A 5,282-nucleotide genomic window follows, 5' to 3' on the forward strand; every position below is an offset into this window, starting at 1 on the left:
GGCCTCTCATGATTTTTTTTGTTTTTTTTTTTTTTTTTTCCCCTCGTCGACCCAGTCGGGTCGCCCGAGGCTGGGGCGACGGAGATGGGTTGACCTAGTCGGGCGACCCAAGTTGGGTCGACCCAGGCGTGCGATCCTGGCTGGGGACAGCAAGTCGATTCTATAAGTTTGCTTGCCAATTTTGCTAGCCAGGTCGGCTCACCAAGTCATCTAACCATGTGGTCTTTGCCAAATCAAGAATTGACTCTTTAAGTCCACTCACAGCTCGTCAAGCCGGCTCACCAAGATGACTTACCGTCTCGCCTCACCAGGTTGCCCCACCAGGTCGCCTCTTCTTTAAGACCGCTCACCATGTCGGCTCCCCAAGTCACCTCACCGAGTCGACTATTCAGGTTGCCTCACCAAGTCGACCCCTTAAGTTCGCTCACCAAGTCAGCTCCCTAAGTCAGCTCACCAAGTCGAATCACCTAGTCGTTTTACCACCTTGCCCCAGCAGGTGTGCTCGCCAAGTCGCCCCGCCGAGTTGCTTCTCTAAGCCCACTCACCATGTCAGCTCACCAAGTCGATTGTTCAAGTACGTTGCCAAGTCAACTCTTTAAGTTCGCTCACCAGGTCAGCCCGCCCAAGTCGCCTCTTTAAGTTCGTTCGCCAGGTCGGCCCGCCCAAGTCGCATCCGCGGGCTAACTCGCCGAGTCACCTCACGAAGTTGACTCTTTAAGTGCGCTCACCAAGTCAGCTCACCAAGTCGACTCACCATCTCGCCTCGATAAGTTGGCTTGCCGAGTTACCCCACCAAGTCGTCGCCTCTTTAAGCCCGCTCACCGTGTCAGCTCGTCAGGTCGGCTCACCAAGTCGACTAATCAAGTAGGCCCACCAAGTCGCCTCAAGGATAGCTCCTCGCCATGAGTCGCCTCACCATGTTGACTCTTTGAGCCCGCTCGCCGGGTCGCCTCACCAAGTCGACTCGAGTACGTTGCCAAGTCGACCCTTTAAGTTCGCTCGCCAGGTCGACTCGCCAAGTCAGCTCACCATGTCATCTCAACGAACCAACTCGCCGAGTCGCCTCACCACGTCGGCTCTCTAATACCACTCGCCAAGTCGCCCCACCAACTCGCCCCGTTAGGCCCACTCTCACCAAGTGGACTCTTTAAGTCTGCTCATAAAGTCGAGCCACCAAGGACTCTCACCAAGTCGACTCTCTAAGTCTGTTCATCAGGTCACCCCACCGAGTACTCTCACCAAGTCAACTCTTTAGGTCCGTTCATCAGGTCACCCCGCAAAGTCGACCCTCTAAGTTCGTTCATCGAGTCACCCCACCAAGTCGACTCTTTAAGTCCTTTCATCAAGTCACCCCGCCAAGCCGACTCTTTAAGTCCGTTCATCAAGTCACCAGAACAACTACTCTCACCAAGTCGACTCTGTAAGTCCGTTCATCAAGTCGGCCCACCGAGTACTCCCACCAAGTCGACTCTTTAAGTCCGTTCATCAGTTCACCCCGCCAAGTACTCTCACCAAGTCAACTCTTTAGGTCCGTTCATCAAGTCGACCCTTTAAGTCCGTTCATCAAGTCGCCCCGCCGAGTTGCTTCTCTAAGCCCACTCACCATGTCAGCTCACCAAGTCGGTTGTTCAAGTGCGTTGCCAAGTCAACTCTTTAAGTTCGCTCGCCAGGTCAGCCCGCCCAAGTCGCCTCTTTAAGTTCGTTCGCCAGGTCAGCCCGCCCAAGTCGCATCAGCGGGCTAACTCGCCGAGTCACCTCACGAAGTTGACTCTTTAAGTGCGCTCACCAAGTCAGCTCACCAAGTCGACTCACCATCTCGCCTCGATAAGTTGGCTTGCCGAGTTACCCCACCAAGTCGTCGCCTCTTTAAGCCCGCTCACCGTGTCAGCTCGTCAGGTCGGCTCACCAAGTTGACTAATCAAGTAGGCCCACCAAGTCGCCTCAAGGATAGCTCCTCACCATGAGTCGCCTCACCATGTTGACTCAATGAGTCGCCTCACCATGTTGACTCTTTGAGCCCGCTCGCCGGGTCGCCTCACCAAGTCGACTCGAGTACGTTGCCAAGTCGACTCTTTAAGTTCGCTCGCCGGGTCGACTCGCCAAGTCAGCTCACCATGTCATCTCAACGAACCAACTCGCCGAGTCGCCTCACCACGTCGGCTCTCTAATACCACTCGCCAAGTCGCCCCACCAACTCGCCCCGTTAGGCCCACTCACCACATCGCCCCGTTAGGCCCACTCTCACCAAGTGGACTCTTTAAGTCTGCTCATAAAGTCGAGCCACCGAGTACTCTCACCAAGTCGACTCTTTAAGTCCTTTCATCGAGTCACCCCACCAAGTACTCTCACCAAGTCAACTCTTTAGGTCCGTTCATAGAGTCACCCCACCAAGTCGACCCTTCAAGTGCGTTCATCAAGTCACCCCACCAAGTCGACTCTTTAAGTTCATTCATCAAGTCACCCCGCCAGGTCAGCCCACAAATTACTCTCACCAAGTCGACTCTTTAAGTTCGTTCATCAAGTCACCCCGCCAGGTCGGCCCACCGAGTGGACTCTTTAAGTTCGTTCATGAAGTCACTCTGCCAAGTCGGCCCACCAGGTCGACTCTTTAAGTTCGTTCATCAAGTCACCCCGCCAGGTCAGCCCACCAACTACTCTCACCAAGTCGACTCTTTAAGTTTGCTCACCAAGTCACCCCGCCAGGTCGGCCCACCAAGTACTCTCACCAGGTCGACTCTTTAGGTTTGTTCATCAGGTCACCCCACCGAGTACTCTCACCAAGTCGACTCCTTAAGTTCGTTCATCAAGTCGCCCCGCCAGGTCGGCCCACCAAGTACTCTCACCAAGTCGACCCTTTAAGTTCGGTCATCAACTCACCCCGCCAGGTCGGCCCACCAAGTACTCTCACAAAGTCGACTCTTTAGGTTCGTTCATCAATTCACCCCGCCAGCTCGGCCCACCAAGTTCTCTCACCAGGTCGACTCTTTAAGTTCGTTCATCAAGTCACCCCGCCAGTTCGACCCACCAAGTACTCTCACAAAGTCGACTCTCTAAGTTCGTTCATCAAGTCACCCTGCCAGGTCAGCCCACCAAGTACTCTCACCAAGTCACCCCGCTAGTTCGACCCACCAAGTCGACCCTTTAAGTTCGTTCATCAAGTCACCCGGCCAAGTCGGCCCACCAAGTCGACTCTTTAAGTCCGTTCATCAAGTCACGTGACCAGGTCAGCCCACCGGGTACTCTCACCAAGTCGACTCTTTAAGTTTGTTCATCAAGTCACCCGGCCAGGTCGGCCCACCAAGTACTCTCACCAAGTCGACTCTCTAAGTCCGTTCATCAAGTCACCCCGCCAGGTCGGCCCACCAAGTCGAATCTTTAAGTCCGTTCATCAAGTCACCCCACCAAGTACTCTAACCAAGTCGATTCTTCGAGTGCGTTCATCAAGTCACCCGACCAACTACTCTCACCAAGTCGACTCTTTAACTATGTTCATCAAGTCACCCCACCAAGAACTCTCACCACGTCAACTCTTTAGGTCCGTTCATAAAGTCACCCCACCAAGTCGACCCTTCAAGTGCGTTCATCAAGTCACCCCACCAAGTACTCTCACCAATTCGACTCTTTAAGTCTTTTCATCAAGTCACCACACCAAGTACTCTCACCAAGTCAACTCTTTACGACCGTTCATCAAGTCACCTCGCCAAGTCGACCCTTGAAGTCCGTTCATCAAGTCACCCCACCAAGTACTCCCACCAAGTCGACTCTTTAAGTCAGTTCACGAAGTCACCCAACCAGGTCGGCCCACCAAGGACTCTCACCAAGTCGACTCTCTAAGTCTGTTCATCAGGTCACCCCACCGAGTACTCTCACCAAGTCAACTCTTTAGGTCCGTTCATCAGGTCACCCCGCAAAGTCGACCCTCTAAGTTCGTTCATCGAGTCACCCCACCAAGTCGACTCTTTAAGTCCTTTCATCAAGTCACCCCGCCAAGCCGACTCTTTAAGTCCGTTCATCAAGTCACCAGAACAACTACTCTCACCAAGTCGACTCTGTAAGTCCGTTCATCAAGTCGGCCCACCGAGTACTCCCACCAAGTCGACTCTTTAAGTCCGTTCATCAGTTCACCCCGCCAAGTACTCTCACCAAGTCAACTCTTTAGGTCCGTTCATCAAGTCGACCCTTTAAGTCCGTTCATCAAGTCGCCCCGCCGAGTTGCTTCTCTAAGCCCACTCACCATGTCAGCTCACCAAGTCGGTTGTTCAAGTGCGTTGCCAAGTCAACTCTTTAAGTTCGCTCGCCAGGTCAGCCCGCCCAAGTCGCCTCTTTAAGTTCGTTCGCCAGGTCGGCCCGCCCAAGTCGCATCAGCGGGCTAACTCGCCGAGTCACCTCACGAAGTTGACTCTTTAAGTGCGCTCACCAAGTCAGCTCACCAAGTCGACTCACCATCTCGCCTCGATAAGTTGGCTTGCCGAGTTACCCCACCAAGTCGTCGCCTCTTTAAGCCCGCTCACCGTGTCAGCTCGTCAGGTCGGCTCACCAAGTCGACTAATCAAGTAGGCCCACCAAGTCGCCTCAAGGATAGCTCCTCACCATGAGTCGCCTCACCATGTTGACTCAATGAGTCGCCTCACCATGTTGACTCTTTGAGCCCGCTCGCCGGGTCGCCTCACCAAGTCGACTCGAGTACGTTGCCAAGTCGACTCTTTAAGTTCGCTCGCCGGGTCGACTCGCCAAGTCAGCTCACCATGTCATCTCAACGAACCAACTCGCCGAGTCGCCTCACCACGTCGGCTCTCTAATACCACTCGCCAAGTCGCCCCACCAACTCGCCCCGTTAGGCCCACTCACCACATCGCCCCGTTAGGCCCACTCTCACCAAGTGGACTCTTTAAGTCTGCTCATAAAGTCGAGCCACCGAGTACTCTCACCAAGTCGACTCTTTAAGTCCTTTCATCGAGTCACCCCACCAAGTACTCTCACCAAGTCAACTCTTTAGGTCCGTTCATAGAGTCACCCCACCAAGTCGACCCTTCAAGTGCGTTCATCAAGTCACCCCACCAAGTCGACTCTTTAAGTTCATTCATCAAGTCACCCCGCCAGGTCAGCCCACAAATTACTCTCACCAAGTCGACTCTTTAAGTTCGTTCATCAAGTCACCCCGCCAGGTCGGCCCACCGAGTGGACTCTTTAAGTTCGTTCATGAAGTCACTCTGCCAAGTCGGCCCACCAGGTCGACTCTTTAAGTTCGTTCATCAAGTCACCCCGCCAGGTCAGCCCACCAA

The sequence above is a fragment of the Cupressus sempervirens genome, chromosome 2 (assembly GCF_028749045.1).
Source record: "Cupressus sempervirens isolate cs-2001-9-10 chromosome 2, ASM2874904v1, whole genome shotgun sequence".
NCBI classification, from domain to species: Eukaryota; Viridiplantae; Streptophyta; class Pinopsida; order Cupressales; family Cupressaceae; genus Cupressus; species Cupressus sempervirens.